Raw genomic sequence first — 23,439 nt, forward strand, 5'->3', positions numbered from 1 at the left:
ACAGCCATTTCAATGGAAATGTTTCTCCACATGAGATGCGCTCAGAATCTCGCTGCTGGTTCCAAAACAATGACAATTTCTGGCTAATTCATCTAAATCCCCTTCTCAGGGTCACCTCCCCTGGAGGTTTCCGAGAGTCATGCTCCCCACTAGGGGCAGCCTGAAGCCAATGACGGACTGTTTCAGGGGGGTACAGGTTGGTCCCCTTGTCTCACAGCCGGGCAGCTCTTGGTACGATTCATACTGTCGTTCCCCATGGGACTGGGCTGAGGTGAGACCTCAGCTAGAACCACCTCTTTGCCTGAATTATTCTTGTCCCTTCCCAACTCTCTCAATTCCTTTACTTGTTTGACCCAAGAGTCGCTCTTCAGTCCCAACTTGTACCTGAGTCCCTTTCTCAGGCTTTTCCTCTGGGGAACCTAGTCTCTGGTAGCCTTAATAAAAAAAATTCTTAGAATGATGACAGAAGTGACATCATCATTGCAGGAGACCAAAGTGTTGCCACCCCCAGAAATGGGCCAGTTGGGATACTGATTTTTTTTTTTTTTTTTTTTTTTGTATTTTTCCAAAGCTAGAAACCGGGAGAGGCAGTCAGACAGACTCCCACATGTGCCCGACTGGGATCCACCCAGCACGCCCACCAGGGGGCGAAGCTCTGCCCACCAGGGGCGATGCTCTGCCCCTCCGGGGCTCGCTCTGTCGTGACCAGAGCCACTCTAGCGCCTGGGGCAGAGGCCAAGGAGCCATCCCCAGCACCCGGGCCATCCCCACTCCAATGGAGCCTTGGCTGCGGGAGGGGAAGAGAGAGACAGAGAGGAAGGAGGGGGGGAGGGGGGAGAAGCAAATGGGTGCCTCTCCTGTGTGCCCTGGCCGGGAATCGAACCCGGGACTTCTACATGGCAGGCTGACACTCTACCACTGAGCCAACCGGCCAGGGCCTGGGATACTGATTTTAATCTGGTTTTGCAGAAAGAACTTTGGACGGCCCCCCTTTCTTACCTAAGAGATTCAGGTGGAAAGATTTATTCCAGGAAGGGCAGCTTAATACATTCGCCTTTGTAACGTAGAGAGAAAGGCTCTAAACCTGGGACTTGTGAAGGAGACACCTGCCCCTCCGCCCCTCTCCTGTCCCATTGTCTCTGAGCGGCCTGGGAGGAATTGGCCTGCCACTTGTGTGCCACTGTTTCTCGTGTGCCACTGTTTCTCAGCTACGTGTAAATTGCCTGTTTCCTTTGAAATCTCAGACCCTTACCCTCTCTCTCCACATAGACACATAAACCTCAACTATTCAGTGTTTTTCAGGTTTCATCTGCCCCTGGCACATATATCCATAAAAAAAAGTTTGTACATTTTTTCTTGGTAATCGGTCTCTGTTAATTTCATTATTTTCCCAGCTTGAAGAATTTAGAAGGTGAGAGGAAAGGTATTTTTTTAGCCCCCCGCCCCGTCAACAACCACACACACAACAGCAGCTTACATTTACTGAGTGTTTATTATCACCAGGGCTGTTCTAAGGACTTTACGAGAACCCTCTCTTTCATACCTGACAGAAATTCATGAGGTAGGTGCGATTACTTTGTAAACAGACGTTCAGAGAGGTTTCAAGGACAAGGCTTGCCCAAGTCCGCGCAGCCGGAGAGAGGGGAACTGAGAATCCCAGGAAGCCAGGCTATGAAGCTGGGGCTCTGACTCGCACTTTAATTCAAATCCTCATGTAACTTACAACCACAGATTCTCAAAATTAATTTGTTGTAGAGTGTCTTCTCTAAAGGACCCCAAAATGGATCCTTAAGTAGCTAGTTGAGATTTGGCCATGGGCTCTAAGGAAAGTGTGAAGAATTACGGCCTAAAAATATTTTGTCGTGGGCCAGCTGCTGATTTATAGGGTGTTGGGGACATCGTACAGAGGAAGGCCCCTCCCCCACCTCTTCTCCAGGAAGTTTACAGACTGACGTAAGGAAAGTGAAGGGCTATTCCGGCGTGCACTTTATGTGTGTTGACGACCCCTGCCTGTGAGGACCCAAGCTCAAAACTATTAAACAGTGGACTGGGAAAGAAGTTCGACATCCCTGTCCTCTTCCCAGCTGCTGCACAGGTCACCTCAGCACGGAGACCCGAGCGCTGTGTTTGCTTACAGCCACCACTTAGAAAGCAAAAGGCCAGCAAAGTCCCGCTGGAGACTCTCTGTGCCCTGGACAACATCCCACATAAACAAAAGTGAGGACTCCTTTAAAAAAGAAAAGAAAAGAAAAAAAAGATGCCCTTGGCGTTTGGAGAGTGAAAGTGATCATCTTCCAAAACCACAACCTTTCCCTGGCCTTGAGTTACCCTGATGCAAAGCTCCAGGAGATGCGGTTTTACTTCTGTATAACCTTTTGCAGCAAACCCACAAGAATTCGGGTTCCCGTTGAAGTGACTTGCCAACTACTCTAGTTGGGGGAAATTAGCAGAAACAGAAGCCAGAGTTTACGGAGAAAAAAACGGAGGGAACTCAGAAGGCGGAATCAGCGGAGATTTGTTGGCAATAAAACCCAGAAAGAGAGAAGAGAAAAGATGAGATGCAGGCAGGGCCAGATGAAACGTTGTAGGCACTGATGCTTACTGTAAAAGAGTGTTGTAAACTCCCCACTCTCTATATCCTTCAAAACTAAAACTTTAAACTCTACACATCGGAGATACTATAAATATATATACCAAAATTAAATGAGTTTTCTACTAATTTTTTTTTATTATGAAATCCTGGAGAAGTCCATAGCAATTGGGCTCCTCCTGTCTTTAGAACCTCTGCTTGGCACCCTACAAGGATGGCCGACTACTGGGCCTAGCAGCCTGAGGGAAGGGGAAACCCAGGCCTTCACATTAAATCCTCTTGCCTGCTGGGAGGAAAGAAACAGTGCTATGTGCACTAGCTGGTGGTGTCTCCCCTCGGCATATATTTATATCAGACAAATAGGAACACCTGCATTATTCTGCATTTTAGAGACCAGTGAGGGTCCCGGGGTGGGTCGTGGGAATATGTAGTCCACAGCTTTTGTGCTATAAGGTTCCAGTAAAATCCCAAAGGCACTGAATATTTAGGAGAAATTCTAGATACAGAGGAAAGAAAAAGTATGCTCAGGATTGGCAAAAAAAAAAAGTAAAGCAACACTATAAGCATACCAGTATTCACCCAGAACACTGTAGTTGCAACATACTCATTATTAAAAAATATGCCTGTACTGACTGGGAAACAGCTGATGACCTCAGCAACCTCCCCTCCTCAGCCCTCCCCAGACACTTCAGGAACCACAGGCATTCCCAGGACCCAGCAGCTAAAAGATTAACACCTGGACCAGCTCAGGCCAGAGTCCTTTCTGAACCGTCAGTGCCAAGACACCAAGACACTAAGACACTATAGTGAAAATGAATACAGGAGAAACCTCACTAACGTGAAGGCAGGAGGCCAGAAGGGGGAGCTCTCACACAGTACCACGCCAAGTCAATTACAGGAAGTGTTGATAACAAGACCCCAACAGAAGAATCATCAACAGGAAAGAATCATCAGTTACAGGCCCCTGCAGAAAAAGATGTACATTGCACAATCTACAAACATTCCACTACTCCAGTAATTCAGCCCTGAGAAACTGTCAACACCTTGAACTCCTCTTCCTTTAGAGCAGGGGTCCCCAAACTTTTTACACAGGGGGCCAGTTCACTGTCCCTCAGACCGTTGGAGGGCCAGACTATAAAAAAACTATGAACAAATCCCTATGCACACTGCACATATCTTATTTTAAAGTAGAAAAACAAAATGGGAACAAATACAATATTTAAAATAAAGAACAAGTAAATTTAAATAAACAAACTGACCAGTATTTCCATGGGAACTATGCTCCTCTCACTGACCACCAATGAAAGAGATGCCCCTTCCGGAAGTGCGGCGGGGGGGGGGGCGGATAAATGGCCTCAGGGGGCCGCATGCGGCCCACGGGCCGTCGTTTGGGGACCTCTGCTTTAGAGAAAAGCATTCTTCTCCTTTGTTGGACTTGACTATATGGCTTTTGCTATAGCATAACAAATTCTTTGCTGTTCCCGAATGAACCCATTTTTGCTGGTAAAATAACTGATTTTTTTTTAAGGTCACTACTATCTGAAAACATGACGTTGAAACTTTAAGGTAGGGGGACTGTGAAGTTTTCTTAGCAATTAAGAGACCCAGAATGGAAAGGAGTCTAGTGGCTATTATAACTCCTGTAGAATAAGTTTAAAAATCATCAAGGGAATTCTGAGTCCCCTTTCATTTAAGGTTTTTTCAACCATTACTTTTCCCACTGTGGGATTTTTCAGGACTGTCCCTGTGGAGTCGGGAGACTGTCTCTAGTTCTGAAATTGGCTACAGGTAAGTAAAGCTACCTGAGGTCTCATTAACCTTCACTCCTGGAAACCACTCACACGTGGGGCATGACAACATCCAGAATTTCATTCAACGCACACTCAGTGAGGCCCCCTATGGCCCATGCTATGTCCCTGGTGCTGAGAATGCACCCCCAATACTACGTACAATAGCCTTTCTCTTTAGAAAGAGAGAGAAAAAAAAAAGAAGAAGTGAGGGAAAAGTGGGGACAGACCTCTCCTTGAATTCAGGTTAAGTCAAAACCCAGAAAAGTATTATTAGTAGGATAATACTGGATAACCTCCCTGCTTCAAGCTGAAGAATTCAACTCCTTTTTCCATATATTTTGTCTTACAAAGGACAATCCATCCTAGAAAAGGTTACTATCTGCATTAAGACCCTCCTCGCCTCTCACAGCCGGTTAAGTCATTGCTCTAATACACTGCCTTCTGCTTAGTAATACCTTGTTTATAGTTTTCATATTCTAAAACCACACTTTGGAAATGAGACAGTGAATTTTAAAAGGTATTACAAATTAAAATTTCGGCATTCTGCAGTTTCTAGGAACTGAAGCCGATCCTCGTCAAATTATGCTAATTTACTGTACAATGTTTAATTAAATCTTACCCCAGGCAATCTTTTTCCAGGGTTTATTTTTGCAGCTTAGAACTCGCAAACATGAAAATGCCTTTCAATTAAAAAAAAAAATCCTTAGTCACTGAAGTTTATTCGGAAAAATTTTACTTCATATCCTGGATTAAATTCAGGCTCAATTTCCTTTCTGATTCTCACTGTCTGTTTCTCTTTTTTTTTTCTCTCTTCAGGAAAACAAAAATGCTTCTTAGATATCCCTTCTCTACTCAGAATAGGAGATAGTAAATTTCTCTCTGAAATGGCAATTTCCTTGAGCAGGGCCATTTCTCAGGCAGATTGTGTTCAGCGAAACATAAACAGAACTGACTGGGGATAAGATGAGAGCTCTTTCAACAGGAAGCGACAAGAACTGCACATATCCATGTGAACACATGAGCCTCAGTGACACTTCTGTCAGGTTCCCTCGCGTCGGGGAAGAGCAGCAGGCTCGCATTCAACAGGCTGCCACATGTCCTTACCACAGTCTAGAGCGGGAATGAAGGTGTTCTCTGCTCTCATCCTCGCCCACCCACACAGCCCCTGACTTAATCATCTGTCAGCTGACAGATAGAGAACTGTGCTTTCTAAATCTTTCCTTACAGAAACCCCTACTCAGACAAGAGCTACCTGAGGCTTAATGGAGCTGCTGTTGCCAAACCATCATGTAAGAATGTTAAACCAGAACCAGTCTCCCTGAAAGCTTAGAATAAATTTTGTTCCAACCAGACATTTTTTTTTTTGTCCTTCTGGACTAAATATGATACCTGAATGCTATGACATGTTGCCCCACATCCTGATTTTTAAGTAGGTCAAGTGCTTTCCAGGTGTTTTCCAGAGCAAGTACTATAACATCTTGACAATTTTCCATCATGTCCTGGATTTGAATTAAAAACCCTGATCATTGTCCTCTGACATCTGAATGGCACACGAGATTCAAAGTTGACAGAGTGTCACTGAGGTGGTGGCCTTTTGCCATCAAAGTGTTCTACATCAAGATATTCTTTTACCCTTTTCTGTGTGACTTTTCCACTTCCAATTTAAGTCACAGAAAGGCGGGACGATCTCCCATAGATCAAACCCACTTGACATCTCTGGACACTTGCGGGAAGCAGCTTCCAAGATGATTTCTACCAAACCCTGCCTACTGGTATACGCAGCTTGTGTGCTGCCTCCTATATTATATTGGGGTGGGTCTGTGTGTGTGGTCAATAAATACAGTAGAAATGATGGTATGTCGCTTCTGAAGTTAAGTTATAAAAGATGACATCTTCTATCCTGGATACTGTCTCCCCCTCAATTTCTCTCTCTTCTTCTCTCTTTGATCACTTGCTCTGGGAGAAGCCAGTGCCAAGACATATAACACTCAGGCAGTTTATGGAGAAACCCAAGTAGCAAGGAGTCCCAGGCAACAGCCAGTGAAGAACGGAGACCAGGCAACAACCACAGAAGTGAGCCTGAAAGAAAATCCTTCCCCAGTTGAGCTTTCATATAAGACTTCAGCTCCTGCCAACATTTAGACAGCAATCTTATAAAAGACTGAGCCATAACCACCCAGTACCCAGATTGTTGATTCACAAAAACTGTGAAATAATGTTTCTTATTTTAAGCTGCTATGTTTGATGACAATTTGTTATATAATAATGGGAGCCAATATAGAAATGTTGACTATCCTATCCAGTCCTCTTTTGGTATCTCAATCAAAGTCTTATCAAGAAAGAAATAGCATCCCTGGCCAGGTGCCTCAGTGGACAGAGTGTCAGCCTGGCATATGGATGTCCCAGGTTCGATTCCCAGTCAGGGCATACAAAAAAAGCAACCACCTGCTTCTCAACCCAATCCTCACCCCCTTCTCTCCTCTTCCCTTCTCATAGCCAGTGGCTCAATTAGTTTGAGCATGGCCCCAGGCACTGAGGATAGCTCAGTTGGTCTGAGAACATCAGCCTCAGGTGCTAAAAATAGCTTGGTTGATACAAGCATTGGCCCCAGATGGGGTTGCTGAGTGGATCCCGATCAGAGCATATGTGGGAGCCTGTCTCCCTGTCTCTGCTCCTCTCACTTAAAAAGGGAAGGAAAGGCCGTGGCTGGTTGGCTCAGTGGTAGAGCATCGGCCTGGCATGCAGGAGTCCCCGGTTCAATTCCCGGCCAGGGCACACAGCAGAAGTGCCCATCTGCTTCTCCACCCCTCTCCCTCTCCTTCCTCTCTGTCTCTCTCTTCCCCTCCCGCAGCCGAGGCTCCATTGGAGCAAAGTTGGCCCGGGCACTGGGGATGGCTCTATGGCCTCTACCTCAGGCACTAGAATGGCTCTGGTTGCAGTAGAGCAATGCCCTAGATGGGCAGAGCATCGCCCCCTGGTGGGCATGCCAGGTGGCTCCCGGTCGGGCGCATGCGGGAGTCTGTCTGACTGCCTCCCCGTTTCCAACTTCAGAAAAATACAAAAAAAAAAAAAAAAAAAGGAAGGAAGGAAGGGAGAGGGAGGAGGGAGGAAGGAAGGAACCACTTGGTTGTTTAGAACAGAGGGACTCAGTGCAGAATAAACAGGTGCAGTTATATAGGTGATAGAAATACTAAGAACCCAGAGGACAGTGAGACAATTCTGAGATTAGCAGCATCAAAAAGCCACTCCCACCCATAGACTAGAAAGACAAAGAGAGGAAGTACTGCAGTACTGCTACTGGATCCCATAGACTAGATTACTCTCTATTGTAGCACTGTCCAATAGAACTTCCTGAGATAATGGAAATGAACTTTATCTGCACCATGCCATATGGAAGTCACTAGTGACCATGCTAAACTAGCACTTGAAATGTGGCTGGTGCAACTGAAAAGTTCATTTTCTTTAAGTTTAATTAATTTAAATTTATATCTCTCCATATAACTACATATAGTAGTGGCTACCACACTGCACATTGCAGGCATAGAAATGAAAACCACAGCAGGCCATCCCTGTGGCAACTGGAGACTTGAAGGACAGGCAGCTGCTGCCTAAGATGCCACCAGAACCAGAGAAGAACCAGGAGACCGTCTCTGACAACTCTTATTCCCACCATCATGCTCTCTCTGCAATGGCCTCCCAATGCTTCCTCTTAGTAGCGTCTAGCCGGGAGCAGACTCCGGCAGCCAGCCTCCTTGTGGGATAGACAGCAGAGCAGGGAGAAGGTGTCAACTTCAAGGGAACGTGTGCCAGGAAAGAAGAGCTCAAAATCTGGATGAGCTCTAGAACATCTCTAAGTGCACACTTTTATCCTCGTGAAGACAACACCACCATCTTCTTTTGGGTTATACAGTAGCTGTGGGGGTAGCTCTGGGACTCAGTGAATCAAGTCTTTTCTTCTGAACAACTATAAACAACTCGAGTGCTTTCCCTAAAAGGAATTCAAGCAAGTAAATGTCTCTCCACTTTATGTGTTGCATGGGCTATTGCCCTTTCCATGGTAAGCTGCAAACTGCTATATTAATTTTCTACTGCTGTATAACAAATTACCACGCACTTAATGGCTTGAAACAGCGCATGTGGATTAGCACATAGTTTTCATAGGACAGGAGTCTAGGTAGAGCTTTGCTGGTCCTTCTGCAGTTTTGGCCAGGCCTGCAATCTCAACTGGAGGCTCAACGAAAGAAGACTCCACTTCCAAATTCATTCAGGTCATTAGAATAATTCATTTTGGCCCTGGCCAGTTGGCTTAGTTGTAGGGTATAGATCTGGCATGTGGATGTTCCAGGTTCAATTCCCAATGAGGGCACACAGAAGAAGTGACAATCTGCTTCTCCACCCTGCCCCATCCCTCTTTTCTCTCTTTCTCTCTCTCTTCTTCTCCTGCAGCCATGGCTCCATTGGTTTGAGTGCATCGGACTCAGGTGCTAAGGACAGCTCTGTGTAACCTCCACCTCAGGTACTAAAAACAGCTCAGTTGCGAGCATGGCCCCAGATGGGCAGAGCATCGGCCCCAGACAGGGGTTGTCAGGTGAATCCTGATCAGAGTGCATGTGGGAGGAGTCTGTGTCTCTATCTCCCCTCCTCTTACTTGAAAAAGAAAAATAAATGAAGAATTTATTTCCTTGCAACTGTATGTCTAGGAGCCAATGTTTCTTAATGGCAGTTGTCTGGGAGCTACCCTAAAGTCCAAGAGGCTGCTCATGGTTCCCAGCCACAAGGCCCTTTTTTAGGCAGGCCACAGCATGGCTGTTTGTTCCATCAAGGCCAATAGTATATTTTCTTGCTCTAGTCTGTGAAGAGGACATCTTATATGACAAAATGGAATAATGAACCTGACATTCCATCATCTCTGCTATATTCCACTGGCTAGAAGCAAGGCATAGGTTTTGCCTGTCCTCAAGGAGAGGAGATTATATAAGGATGTGACTCATTTGAGGTTCACCTTAGGTTGGGTTCTTCATACTGCTGGGGAAAAAAAAAAGTCTGTCTTACTGATATTTGCTAATTATATTTTTAATAAACATCACAGTGCTTAGCATGCTAGAGTTGCTTAGTAATCATTTCTTGGGATAGAAAGCATATTTCCAAGAAGTCGCTCCTTGAAAATATGTTGGTGCCCAACATGTAACAATATGGGAAATGCATAGGAAGTAAGAGGTCCTGGAGATAAACCATCTGCTTGGCTAGAATGCACAGTGATGTGTTCCGGCCTCAGGGGCTGACAGCACAGGCTTAGCCACAGAGACGAAAATGCAGACCCAAGGGTGACTGCACAGTTCAGGAGCGTATAACGTAGATGTCACATATAAACATAGCTGTGTCACAGGTCAGGATGCAGATGGAGTTTATTTGGCTCCCTCGTCACTTTTTAATAAATGCATGAGTTGACAACATTTTCAAATCAGGAAATTTCACACCAAACTTCAGGTTCTTTCTTGTCTTGGAATTGCAGCGATCAGCAGGATGTGACTGCGGCCATTCCCTCTCGGTGAGGTGTGCACTTTCCACCCTTCTCAACCCTTAACCAGCCCTCTCCACTCAGAAGCCTCGTGACTTCTGACCTAAGATAATGTTACCAGGGGCCTGAGAAGACAGAACAGGCTCAACACCTAGAAACAGAGAGAATGACTCATCTTCAGAAGTGCAGACAGGCCGCTGGGTTTTGAGTGGTCCCCCGATGTAGACACCATTGACCAAAGAGGGGCTCCTTTAAGAGTGAAGCTGGGTTGATGTTATAAATAGAATCTGCAAACTCAAGTCTTTACTGAGGAACTCAGGATAAGAAGAGAAGAGAGAATCAGTTCTATGGGGCCTAACAGAATACCTTTGAGAGAGAGAATTCTATGATCAGAATTGGACCAATTGCAGTTCAGTGAGCAACACACAAGATGCAGGACGTCAGTCTCCGTGAGTCTCAGGACCCACACTCACACAGCAGCGTCCTTGGAAAGACGGTCCAATGCTCTTTTCCTACCAGAGTGGAGAGGCAGAGAGCAGGGTCCCATACCACAGAGAGGACTGGCTCAGAAACTAGAGACAGGAGCTCAGTCCACAACTAAAAATGCTAAGAAATTCCATGAAAATATGAGCGAAGAGACGGAGGGGCTCACAAAGAGATGTCATTTCCATTAATTCTTCAAGTCAAAGAATCCCAATTTGTTTCAATTACTGTGTGTCTGGTTTTCTTCAGATTTAAAGTATTAAAGAGTCTGTCTCCTGCTTCCGTTCAAAATAAAATATCACCGAATTTCAGACATTTTTAAAATCATGACTGCGGTGCTTCTGGAACAATTAGCAAAGAGTTTTTATCCCAAAGGGGAAATGGCTGTTTTTATGAATTTTCCCCAAGTGGTGGATAAAAAGAATTACTCTTCCCTGCAATCCTTTTTTCCCTGCCATTTTTTCCTCCCACCCCGTTTCCTATTTCTTAGTCACCCTCTATGTAGATATAGGGAAGGGTCAACTTACTGTTGGTGAATTTCTGAATAGTAAATTGTAAATCAGCTTTTGTTAATGCAGTGGTCGGCAAACTCATTAGTCAACAGAGCCAAATAGCAACAGTACAACGATTGAAATTTCTTTTGAGAGCCAAATTTTTTAAACTTAACCTATATTGGTAGGTACATTCCCTATTGAGGTAGCGCCCGCACGTGGTATTTTGTGGAAGAGCCACACTCAAGGGGCCAGGCCAAGGAGCCGCATGTGGCTCGCGAGCCGCGGTTTGCCGAGCACTGTAGTGAGTTCCCAATGTTTGGTACAGTTACCGGTTCTCAGGGTTCTTAGTTGAGAGTAACTACCATATCTTTTCCCTACTGGATTCCCACAGAAGATGCAGCTTGCCTCTTGACTAACAAACTCCTCTATCATGCCTTTAGTAGCCGTTCCTACCATACTGAGTTCATAAAGGGTCCATGTAGTGAAGTGAAGTGCCCTCGGCATCAACCATGGAGGTGCTGAAGAGCGCTAGGTCATTGCACAAAGTAGCATCAGTATTCAGAAAGGGCTTCATGATAGGTTTTCAGGCACAGAGATCAGCCAGCCAATCTCAGTGTTGCCCCTACCAGGGTTATTGTCATATGCCAACGGGGTGAATGTGCTTAACCCTCGGTGCCTTGGCATGCCACATCCTACTTAGCGGCAAAATAAAACTCTGGAGAAACACGTAACCTGGAATTATGAAGGAGGCGAGAAAGAGGAGGAATTGAGTGGCAGAAGGAAATCTGCCATTACAGCCGATGGAACCACTGTCCCCGGTGTGGTTATAAAAAATATAAAGGCTCCAAATGACTTTCCAGCTCCCTGGCTGTCACTGACTGTTTCCCCAGCCTTCCATCCAGTATCTGGAAGTTCCCAGAACAATATGAACACATGCTCAGACTTTTTATTTCATTTCTCTTGGAAACCTTGAGAAAATCAGTTAAATATTCATTAATTTGAAAAATTCATCCGGTTAAATCTTCAAGTCATGGTTCAAAGGCTGTGTGCTCCTATGCTTACCAAGTAAGTGTTACCTATGAACGGAGGATTCAGGCTTATGCTCTCTGCCCAGGAAGCCAAGGTCTTCCCTTTTGATTGTTTCACCCTAAGGAAGGGAGTGTGGCGGTAGAAGAATAGATGTCCTTGAAGAACGACTTTAATACTTCTCCACGGAGCCTCTCTCTAACTTTAACAGGAACCTTGGGCACTGCCAGTTTAGTAAGAAACGTCCTCCTTCTGTGAATCAGTGCACTACCTTGTGTCATTAGGACTCCCTCGAGTACCTGCGAGGTATCCAAGTGTGTCTGGCTCCTTGACGTGTCTCTTTTCAGGGGAGCGAGGTTCCAGTTCATAAATATGACTGAAATCCAGTTGCAGACATGCCCTGTGGGTTACAAGCTGATGCTGCAGACGTGGGGAAAACCCAGCTGTCAGCCGGATTCACCTGTGCCATCAGGAATGGGTCTACGTGGACGGGGACTTCGAGAAGCAACTGCTCTCAGGCCTTAAATGAAAAGGCTTGTTTGTAAGAGGAAGGAAAAAGTTTTAAAAAAAAGTAGCACTTACTTTGATACTGCACACAGAGGCTAGGAGCTCAGGATTGCTGTCAGCAAATACAGTCTTCTACCCCTCTGCAACCAACACAGCTGTGTGTGCTACTTAGCCCCTTTGCTGCCTCTCGCAGGAAAAAAACAGAATCTCACAAAATAAACAATTTGTGGCAGAGAAGATATTGGTCCATGGAATAAGATCCAGATCACAATTTTGGGGACCCCAATCTCATTTTTATCACACTCTTCTTCAGGGTGTCTGGGAAAATGACTCACATAGAGTAGAGCAGGATGATTTATTCTTCTTTCCAACCCTATCCCTTACTGATCTGCTTAATAACTGGCTATCAAAAAGATGCTATTAAGCAAGAAAAAAAACATATATGTGTGTGTTTGTATATACAGGGGTGGGCAAAAGTCAGTTTCTAGTTGTGAGCATGTAAAACATAGTTTATTCTTGCATTATAATTTATTCTTGTATTATATATTTTTCCAGACAAGCAGCTGTAAATCTATGTTAGCCTGCCGTGCGTGTGTGTGTGTGTGTGTGTGTATAAGATGACAATCTGAAGATGAGAAGTTGAAGCTAAAAAGCCATGCAAACTTCCAATTCTTATGGAATGCTCTCTTTATAACTATTGCTCAGTAGAAATTTCTCTAACTACACTAATTTATTTTGCTAAGAAAATTGAAATTTGCAGTTAAAATACTGACTTATAGTTACTGACAAAAAGGGCTCTAGATTTATTGAGTAAAAGTACATAAACAAGTAATAAAGCTTGTTGCAAAATAATACATATTGTATAGCGCAGTTTCCAGAATTATAAAACTCAAAAACACAAAACAGAACCATATATTAAAATGGTTTTGAAATATATACAAAATGATCACTCACTACCCAAAGGAGGTCCATACCACCCACAGCTATCTATATATGCAACACAATTCCTATCAAGATACCAATAGCAGCCTGACCAGGCAGTGGCGCAGTGGATAGAGCATCAGACTGTGATGCTGAGGACCCAGGTTTGAAACCATGAGGTCAACAGCTTGAGCATGAGCTCATCTAGCTTGAGCACCGGCTCACCAGCTTAAATGCAGGGTTGCTGGCTTGAGCCCAAAGGTCACTGGCTTGAAGCCCAAGGTCACTGGCTTGAGCAAGGGGTTACTTGCTATGCTGCAGCCCCCCAGTCAAGGCACATATGAGAAAGCAATCAATGAACAACTAAGATGATGCAATGAAGAACTGAAGCTTCTCATCTCTCTCCCTTTCTGTCTATCTGTCCCTATCTCTGACTCTCACTGTCTCTGTCAAAAGAAAAAAGACACCAATAGCATATTAACCAGAACTAGAACAAATATTTCATAAGTTTATATGGAACCAGAAAAGCCTCCAAAGAACTACAGCAATCTTGAGAAAGAAGAATAAAGTTGCAGGAATCACACTATCTGAATCAAATATCATATTATACTACAAGGCCATAGTAATCAAAACAGCATGGACTGGCATACAAACAGACACATAGACCAATGGAGCAGAATAGAAAGCCCAGAAATACATGCCACTATGGTCATTTTATATTTGTCAAAGGAGGCAAAAAACATACAATGGGGTAAAGCTAGTTTATTCAATAAATGGTGTTGGGAAAATTGGACAGATATGTTCCAAAAAATGAAACTAGACCATCTTCTTACAACATACACAAGAACAAACTCAAAATGGGTTAAAGACATATGTAAAAGGTTTTGCACAGCAAAGGAAACCATCAAAAACAATGAAAAGACAACCCACTCAATGAAAGAACATATCCACCAATACATCTGGATAAGGGATTAATACCCAAAATTTATAAAGAATGTATAAAACTCAAAATGAAAAAAAATCTAATCAAAACATGGGAAAAGAACCTGAATAGATACTGCCCCAAAGAGGATATACAGATGGCCAACAGACATATGAAAAGATGTTCAATGTCACTAATCATCAGAGAAATGCAAATTAAAACCACAATAAGATATCACTTCACACCTGTCAGAACGGCGCTCATCAACAAATCAACAAACAAGTGTTCATGAGGCTGTGGAGAAAAGGGAACCCTCATGCACAGTTGGTGGGAATACAGACTGGTGCAGCCTCTGTGGAAAGCAGTATGGAGTTACCTTAAAAGATTAAAATAGGAGTTGCTCATGATCCAGAGATTCTACTTCTTGGAATATAGCTGAAGAAACCCAAAACACTAATACAAAAAAAGTAGATGCACCCTTATGTTCATTGCAGCATTGTTGACAAAGCCAAGATTTGGAAGTAGCTCAAGTGACCATCAGTAGATGAGTGGATAAAAAAGCTATGATATATGTGCAAATATCATAGCTTTTTTATCCACTCATCTACTGATGGTCATAAAAAAGAAGAAAATCTGACCCTTACAAACAGCATGGATGGACCTGGAGAGCATCATGTTAAGTGAAATAAGCCAATCCAAGAAAGACAAGTACCATATTATCTCCCTTACACAGGCAGTCTCCAGGTTACAAATGAGATAGGTTCTATATATTTGTTCTGAAGTTTAATTTAGATGTAAGTTGGAACAGGTACATTTACCTCTTAAATACAACTTAGATTGTTGTCTTAACATAATATTTATTTTTATTTTTATTTTTCTGTGCATATAAATACTTAAACATTTTCAAACCCACAGAACCCACTTCATTCGTAATACAGGGACTGCCTATATGTGGAATCTAATAAATAAAATGAATTAACAAACAAAACATATAGAAAATAGAGAACAGACTGACAGCTGTCAGAAGGAAAGGGGGTTAGGGGACTGGGTGAAAAGGGTGAAAGGATTAGAAAAAAAACCCTCATAGACACAGACAATAATATGGTGATTACCAGAGGGAAAGGGAGGTGGGGTGAAGTAGAAGAGGATGTCGGGGGGGATAAATGGTGATGGAAGAAGACTTGACTTGGGGAGGTGAACACACAATAATACAATATACAGATGATGCATTATAGAACCATACACCTGAAACCTATATAATTTTACTAACTAATGTCACCCCAATAAATCCAACAAAAAAAGTAAAAAAAGAAAAAGAAAGAGCCACGAACTGTAAGTCAGAGCACCTACATGGAAAAAAGAAAAAGTGATTTGCTAAGGACAAAGTGAGTGAAGGGACATCTATCAATTTTATTCTAAATTCTTGTGTGTTATTTGAATTTGTGAAAATATAAGCACTTGTTTCTAAAGTAATTAAAAGTAAATATATTAACAGTAAAAAGGACTTTACAAAACCATTCTGGAATCAATTTCCTTGCTATTGCAATAACTACAACCAACCTATCATCTCAACAACTGATCGTTGTCCATTTATATCAACCACCAGCACTTTCCTCATTTTTATACTAATAGATTTTATTATGTACTTAACACATTTGATAAAATCTTAAGTTTGAAAATTTTATGATGGCTCTCATCTGTTGGCTCAGCAGTAGAGCATCAGCCCAGCATGTGGAAGTCCTGGGTTCAATTCCCAGTCAGAGCACACAGGAGAAATAATCAACTGCTTCTCCATCCCCCCCCCTTTCTCTCCCACAGCCATGGCTTGAATGAACAAATTGCCCCCGGGTGCTGAGGATGGCTCCATGGCCTTGCCTCAGGCGCTAAAATAGCTTGGTTGCTGAACAATGGAGCAGCAGCTCCAGATGGGCAGATCATCAGCCCCAGATGGGGGTTGCCAAGTGGATCCCAGTCAGGGTGCATACAGGAGACTGTCTCTCTGCCTCCTTGCCTCTCTCTTGATTAAAAAAAAGAAAGGAAGAAAAAAAAACCTGCATACTTTTGCTTCTCAATGAAACCAGTAATACCTGGAGGCAAGAATCTTCTCTCATAGTATATATTTTCTGCCTTCCCATCATCAGGGCATTGTTTAGCATGAAGTATTCAATAAATACTAGTTGAATTTAACTCAACTCATTCTATGTCTCCTTTATAAGCTAAAGTTTAGATGGTTGTAAATGTTTGAAAGGGTAAAGACTACAGACATACAGGAATATAAATCTCTTTGAAATTTATACCTACTGCCTGATCAGGCAGTAGCACAGTGAATAAAGCATCAGACTGGGATGTGGAGGACCCAAGTTTGAAACCCTGAGGTAGCCGGCTTGAGCACGGGCTCATCCAGCTTGAGTGCGAGCTCACCAGCTTGAGCGTGGGGTTGCTGGGTTGAGTATGGGATCATAGACATAACCCCAAGGTCACTGACTTGAGCCCAACGTCATTTGCTCTGCTGTTGCCCCTAGTCAAGGCACATATGAGAAAGCAGTCAATGAACAACTAAGGTGCCGCAATGAAGAACTGATGCTTCTCATCTCTGTCCCTTTCTGTCTGTCTGTCCCTATCTGTTCCTCTCTCCATCTCTCTCTCTGTCTCTGTCCCCCTCCCCCCCAAAATTTATACTTACTAAGTCTGACCCAGAGTTCTCTGTTTGAATTATGTGGAGGAAGAGAGAGATGTGCACTTTTAACAGACTAGTTTTCAGATCTATAACTAATCACCATTATCTCTCTTTATCTTCTATGTCATGTGTCACTTTAAAATGTATTTTGAAATAGTGTATTCAAAAGCACAGAGGTTGCCAGATCAATCCCCAGTCAGGGCATATACAGTAATAGCTCAATATTCCTGTCTCTTTCTCTCAGAAAGAAAGAAAGAAAGAAAGAAAGAAAGAAAGAAAGAAAGAAAGAAAGAAAGAAAGAAAGAAAGAAAGAAAGAAAGAAAGAAAGAAAGAAAGAGGGAGGGAGGGGAGGAAGGAAGGAAGGAAGGAAGGAAGGAAGGAAGGAAGGAAGGAAGGAAGGAGTGTATAATAGTGTATTACTAGTTTCCTAGAGTTATAAGAAAATAAACACAAGACAGAGAAAACTTATGAGATATATGAATAAAATTATAAATATAAAAATTTGTGATAGCATTATTAATTAGAGAAAAATTTAGAAATAACAATGTCAAAATAGAAATATATATTTAAATAAATTAAGATTTCTCAGAAATACTGCAAAGTCATGTATCTGAAGCCTAGTTCAATATAGTAAATTAAATCCATAATGTTAAGTCTCTTCCACTTCCAGTTTCTACTAAAATGAGGAGTTAAAATTAAAAACAGGGATAATGTTATGCTAACCTTAGAAATCAGGCAAGGATGTTATATACAAGATAGATAATTTAAGTAGTTAAAAATCTAGTACCAAGCCTGACCTGTGGTGGCACAGTGGATAAAGCGTCGACCTGGAAATGCTGAGGTCGCCAGTTTGAAACCCTGGGCTTGCCTGGTCAAGGCACATATGGGAGTTGATGCTTCCAGCTCCTCCTCACCTTCTCTCTCTCTCCCTCTCTGTCTTTCTCTCTCCTCTCTAAAATGAATAATAATAATAATAAAAAAAAAAAACTAAAAAATCTAGTACCAGTAAGACTAGATGGGGAAAAATAGAAAAATAAAATCACATCTGAGAAATGAATGAAAGTGAATTCCATTCCAGGTAAAAACGCTTTTGTAAAATATGACAAAGAAATGTTATGTAAATATCTAAATAATTTGGCCTGACCTGTGGTGGCGCAGTGGATAAAGCGTCGACCTGGAAATGCTGAGGTCGCCGGTTCAAAACCCTGGGCTTGCCTGGTCAAGGCACATATGGGAGTTGATGCTTCCAGCTCCTCCCCCCTTCTCTCTCTCTCCCTCCCTCTCTCTCTCTCTCTCTCTCCCTCTCCTCTCTAAAATGAATAAATAAAAAATAAAAAAATATAAAAAAAAAAAAAAAAAAAAAATATCTAAATAATTTATAAAATTATATAAATAAATATAGTAGTAAAATCTACATCAGGGGTCCCCAAACTTTTTACACAGGGGGCCAGTTCACTGTCCCTCAGACCACTGGAGGGTCGGACTATAAAAAAAAACTATGAACAAATCCCTGTGCACACTGCACATATCTTATTTTAAAGTAAAAAAACAAGACGGGAACAAATACAATATTTAAAATAAAGAACAAGTAAATTTAAATCAACAAACTGACCAGTATTTCAATGGGAACTATGCTCCTCTCACTGACCACCAATGAAAGAGGTGCCCCTTCCGGAAGTGTGGCGGGGGCCGGATAAATGGCCTCAGGGGGCCACATGCGGCCCACGGGCCATAGTTTGGGGACCCCTGATCTACATTGAAAGTCACAGACGATTCCAAACAAAACCTGTAGTTCGTTCTACCCATATTTCTCTTCAGGAAAAGAAGATAGGAAAGTTTTCTCAATTTACAGATTTAGAAGAGAGACATCAATATCTTTTTAAATTTTCATTCTTGATTTAAACTTCTTTTAAAAAATAAGTAAGTAAATAAAGATAGTTATTAAGGTTTGCTGAAAGTAACCATAATTACTTGAAAGTAATTACAGAAATTAGGAGCCAAAGAAAAATGTTCTCACAATCTAACCGTAACCTAAACATGCAAGGCAATTAACCTGAAAATCCAAGGCCAAGTTTTTGAAAATAGACTAAGGCTTATATACTATCCAAAACAGGATAGAGAAATGGCACCACCTAAATCTTCTACCTCTTACTCCAGGAGCCATACTCTTACAGACGTACATTCATCATGAGAAAGAGTTGATGAGGTGTGTGGCATTAGTGACCCTTTTGGACCACCGTAGTTGGCTATGCAGAGGTGCCTATTCCTGGAAGAGCCACAGATTAAATCAGTTTTCAAAACATCCTTAGAGCATCACAGGTGTTCCTCTGCATGTCCAGTGCTCAAGCCTTACATAAGACACTCAAGCCTTTATTCACCAGCAGGGGCCCATTCTTCAGCAGTCTAAGACTTCTAAAGTTCTTCCACCCTCTTATTTCTTTCTGATTTATATGGGCTTAAAGCATCTATTATTATTGGCATCACCGTTCCTCTTGCTCTGTGAAAAACAGTACATAATATTAACTAAAGTGTTATTTTTCTTTTCCTAACATAGAAGTTATTTAGTAATAAAATTTACTAAATTTTATTCTATGATATTATAATAAAATTTTATCAGTAATAAAAATGTAGTTTGAGCAATTCAATAAAAACAGAGGTAAAGGGAGAAATGAACTTTGTTTAAATTAAAATACTTGAGTTGTATGTGTGTTCACATGGGAAAATATTAAAGAAATATGCAAAAAAGTTTTTATGAAATAGTTTACACAATAAGAATTCATATAAAGCTAACTCTAAGGTCAGGTTGTTGAAGATATGGGAAACTCTTTAATACTCTTAATATACTCTAAATAAAGAATACACCCTCAATTTTGTTTAAGAAAGGAAAAAATGTTTGTATACATCTCCATTTAAGTATTGTATAAATGTGTATTCATATACACATTACAGGTATCTCCAATATTTGCCATCTCTAGATTCTGAAATTACTATAATTCATTTCCTTTAATATGTTCAAATCTCCTATAATCAACACATCATAAAATAACAAATTAAAGTAATACATTTAAATAGGAAAGCTTAATATAAACAAAAAATGAACAAATGTGTTTGTTTATATTAGAATTATAAATTTAATATAAAATGAACAAATTTTAATTACTTTTTTTTTATAGAGACAGAAAGAGGGATAGATAGGAACAGACAGGAACAGAGAGATGAGAAGCATCACTCATTAGTTTTTCATTGCGCATTGCGACACCTTAGTTGTTCATGGATTGCTTTCTCATATGTGCCTTGACCGCAGGCCTTCAGCAGACCGAGTAATCCCTTGCTCGAGCCAGCGACCTTGGGTCCAAGCTGGTGAGCTTTTGCTCAAACCAGATGAGCCCCCGCTCAAGCTGGTGACCTCAGGGTCTCGAACTCGGGTCTTCTGCATCCCAGTCCGACGCTCTATCCACTGCGCCACCGCCTGGTCAGACTCATTACTAATTTTAAACAATTTCATTTACTAAATAAATATTCTCAAATCAGAATTTTTAATAAACAATACTCTGTAAAGTTGTACCAGTCAATATCCTACTATAAATTTTGTTTGTTTGTTTGTTTTGTGACAAAGACAGAGAGAGACAGATAGAAGGACAGATAAGGACAGACAGACAGGAAGAGAGAGAGATGAGAAGCATCAATTCTTCCTTGCGGCACCTTAGTTGTTCACAGATTACTTTCTCACGTGTGCCTTGACTGGGGGGAGGGGCTGCAACCAAGCCAGTGACCCCTTGCCCAAGCTGGTGACCTTGGGCTCAAGCCAGCAACCTTTGAGTTCAAGCTAGGGACCATGGGGTCATGTCTATGAGCCCACGCTCAAGCCAGAGACCCCACATTCGAGCTGGTGAGCCCACACTCAAGCTGGCGACCATGGAGTTTTGAACTTGGGACCTCTGCATCCCAGTCCGATTCTTTATCCACTGCACCATTGCCTGGTCAGGCTATAAATGTTATTTTAACTTTCTTTTTTTAGAGTATAAACTGAAAATGTCCTGAACTTATAGTCAGAGGTGGGAATTCAAGAATATGTCTGACATTTTCAAACTGTATGATTTTGACTATTACTTCATACGTTTGTGTCCACAAACAAAACATTGTTATGCATTCTCACTTTTTCACAGGATTACTGTGATTAACTTAGATAATTTTACAACTTTGTGTGATATCATGTAAAGAGAATTATATTAATTCAGTGATTTGGAATCTGGCGTAGGCACAGACATCTGTAATTGCTAATGGTAAATCACAGTAAATATATGCTGACGGACAATGATTTGACTTTGGGTGATGGACACACAACACAATCAACAGTTCAAATACTATAGAAATATTTACCTGAAACTTACATACACTTATTGATCAATGTCACCCCCATTAAATTTAATTTTCTAAATAAAATAAACAACTAAGTATTTTAAGAAGCTTTAAAGTTAGTGAAGGAATAGAAAACATCACCCAAAATGCCAATAAACGACAGCATGGTTGCTCAGAGTGAGAGACAAGTATCATTAGTTGCATTACATACCACCAAATGAGAAATAAGTTTCATGGGTAAGTTTGTAGTTTAGACATAAACAATATAAATTAGTGAACAAATGCTTGCCTTTAAATCACCAATATTTTGAAACTTAGATAATTAATCACCAGAAAATCTATGACAAACTGGAATATAGATTCCAATGTGGCTGCAAAAAAGAGTCATACAGTATCCAGTCAGTTAGTCAAGACTGTAGCTCAAACTATAACTGACAGTCATTTTTATGAGACTTTAGATTTATTATTATTATTATTATTATTATTATTATTATTATTATTATTCAGTGACAGGAGGGAAGGCAGAGAAACTGGCTCCAGCAGGCACCCAGATGTAGATCCACCAGGCAAGCCCACTAGAGGACGATGCTCTGTCCATCTGGGACATTGCTCTGTTGCTTAGCAACTGAGCTCTTAGTGTCTGAAGTGGAGGCCATGGAGTCATCTTCAGTACCCTGGGCCAACTTGCTCCAATTGAGCTATGGCTGCAGGAGGGGAAGAAAGAGTAAGAGAGAAAAGGAAGCAAGTGGAGGAGGGGTGGAGAAGCAGATGAGTTGGGAGGGGTGGAGAAGCAGATGGGTACATCTCCTGTGTGCCCTGACCAGGAAGTAACCCTGGGACATCCAAATGCCAGGCTGACGCTCTACCACTGAGCCAACCAGCCAGAGCCTTTAGATTTTTTTATATAGTCTTTGATTGAAAATAGAATGATTGCAATATAGTATAATAACAGAATATAGTTACTGATGATAGTATAAGAAATCTGACAACAAATTGAAACAGTTGAACAAATAACAGAGAAACACTCAACTACCTTGGCAACAGGTATAATTATGATGATATCATGTAGCAAACTAATTTTAAAGGGCAAGTATGTATTTATAAATAGGAAGTCTATGTAATATGCATATATATAACCTCAAGAACAACAAAAAAATGAAAAAGGTAACTACATGAGACACTGAAATAAAGCATACTCACCAATTAATATGGGAAAATATTTAATCACACATATGCATAATGCATCAAAACTTACTCATGATAGCAATTTTATACCATACAAAAATTATTAAAAATAAAAGCAGAAAAGACTATCTGTGAGTAAATGGTAGTTGTCCCTTATGGAATTTCTGCTCATAAACTATTATTATACGTTTTATTGACCCAGTTATCTGGGGCCTTGTCATATTCTGATGACAGTTCAAGGACCACATTGCCAAACTTAATTCTTTTAAAACAAAAAATGACTAACTTAATAATTGAGTATCAAAATGCATTTAATACAAAAACATAATACATATTTTATTATTTTATTTTTCTTCTAATAGCTGCCTCAGAACTATATAGCAAATAATATCATACTGGAAATTTAGGTGAGATTTGTTTCATTGAGTATGAATATACATAATTGAGTTTTGATATTTTTGTATTAGTGAGAATATAGTGCCCCCTCCCCCCAGCGCAACAGAAGAGAAATCCAAAATCAGATCATAAATATATGAGGATTTATACATAGAAAAATGGCTTTCAAATTTTTGGAGAAAGACAGAATTTATTGGTATTAGGTTCAGTACATAAGCTCTATTCATAAGTCTGTTGTGTCTACTTAGCTGATTGTGTAGTAGCCAATAAAACAAAAACAAAAACAAACTGTTGAGTATTTCTGTGGGGAAAAAATGATCAAAAAATATATTTGCTAGTGTTCAAGCACATAAAAATGTAAGCCATAACTGTAAGAAGAAAGCAAAATAACAGTAAAAAAAAGTGGCAGTTATTTAGCTTTGTTCAATTTTGTATAAATTTTACTAAGCAAAACATTAAAAAAAGAAAAATTGGCCCTGGCAAGTTGACTGAGTAGTAGAGCATCTGCCTGGCATGTAAATGTCCCAGGTTTGATTCCACAGGTCAGAACACACAGAAGAAGCAACCCTCT

General features: G+C 41.3%; 1 protein-coding gene and 1 non-coding gene across 2 annotated transcripts in view; both read right to left on the reverse strand.

The window, feature by feature from the left end:
- LOC136313985 (uncharacterized) overlaps positions 1 to 23,439 on the reverse strand; it is a 601,801-nt gene that overhangs the window by 209,597 nt on the left and 368,765 nt on the right. The window lies entirely within an intron of this gene.
- TRNAG-GCC (transfer RNA glycine (anticodon GCC)) lies at positions 863 to 938 on the reverse strand. The gene has a single exon. It is a non-coding gene; the product is annotated as a tRNA-Gly (tRNA).

Source organism: Saccopteryx bilineata, chromosome 10, assembly GCF_036850765.1.
Source record: "Saccopteryx bilineata isolate mSacBil1 chromosome 10, mSacBil1_pri_phased_curated, whole genome shotgun sequence".
NCBI lineage: Eukaryota > Metazoa > Chordata > Mammalia > Chiroptera > Emballonuridae > Saccopteryx > Saccopteryx bilineata.